A 1522-nucleotide genomic window follows, 5' to 3' on the forward strand; every position below is an offset into this window, starting at 1 on the left:
CATGGGTGTTTACTCTTTGAATAAAACTATTTCTGATAGTTTATCAAATAATATAGGCTCTAAGTAAATAAAAAATTTAAAAACTTCTTAAGCAGTATAATTTCCTCTTAATTGTGCACATTAATATTGCCTAGTTACTAAGGTTATCATTTTTTTTCCTGAAGTCAAAACATCAGTTTTTTTAAATTTCTTAGGCTGTTAAATTAAAATCCCAACTTGCCCTTTAATTTTAGCACATCTTGACTGCAGTTTAACAACATTTTCAGAACTACATTTTACAATGATAAAATGAATTGTCACTTCGTTCATCAGGTCAGATTCAGGGATGAAGGGGGAGCAGTATCAATATCAGATACTTAGTGTGTAGAAAAGACTAGTTGAGGTTTTGGTAGTTTGACTGTAAGGCTGACTGTAATCGTCCATGCCCCCATCTATCCCTTTTGCAAGGCAATTCTCACTTTCTCCCATCAAGAGGTGGGTTCTGTTCTCACCCCTTTGAATCCAAGTGTCACTAAGACTTGTTCTGGCAAAAAAAACATGTGGCAAAATTAAGCTCAGTCTAGCCTAGTAAGAGTTTAGAAACCTCATGCAGCAAGCTGTCCCAAATGAGGCCAACTTAGACCAACCAGTGACCAGCTTACCTGCTGGCTGACTGTAGACAGATGAGCAACCCTAGCTAAAATTAGCCAAGCCCAGAAGAAATGTTCAGCTGACCCAAAATCAGAAGTAAAAATAAATGTTTATTGTCTTTCACCTAAGTTTTGTGGTGAATTATTTTTCATAGCATTGTGGCTTTAAATAGCTGATTCATGAGGTCATTGGTAACTTGCTAATTTGATTGTTATTTAGACAGCTAACTAATCTGTAATCCTTGTGAAATAATAAGTCCTCTTGTAGCAATACGGTTTGGACATTAAAAAAACATTTCCTAATGGTTCTAATAAAAAGATTTGCTTTGCTCTTTTGGGTAGCCCCACCTAGAAGAAGATATTAGACAGCCATTTGAAGTTTCTTTCTAACCTTACCAAACCATACAATGTTGACTTTAAACTCGAGAAAATATGCCACAATTTAAAGTTTGTCTTTCCAAACGTGCTTATTGTCAAAAGGCCGTAGCTAGTAGATCGTGTTCATAAAGCTCTATTGTGGCCAGATAACTAAACAGAATAATACAGGTGTTGGTACACTTAAGGGTGATACAAAAGGAAATAGTTGAAGATATCTTAACAACAGAAGCCTGTTGTAAAGCCTGGAAGTATATATCCTAAATAGTTTTTGTTTGTTTTTCAGACCATCCCTAGAAGATAAGAAAGTGCCCATAGACTGAAGAGGCCTTATACGTAGTAGTTATTTTAAAATCAGAATAACCTTTCAGTCTAGTATTCAACCTAACTTGCCGAGAGACTTTTGGAACAAATGATATAATAGTCAATTTCAGTACTCTTAAGAAGAAAGAAAATTACTGGGTAATAACTTTTTTTTCTTATTGAATTATTGTTCCACAAGGTCGTGCATTAAGCAT

The sequence above is a fragment of the Sus scrofa genome, chromosome 12, assembly GCF_000003025.6.
Source record: "Sus scrofa isolate TJ Tabasco breed Duroc chromosome 12, Sscrofa11.1, whole genome shotgun sequence".
NCBI lineage: Eukaryota > Metazoa > Chordata > Mammalia > Artiodactyla > Suidae > Sus > Sus scrofa.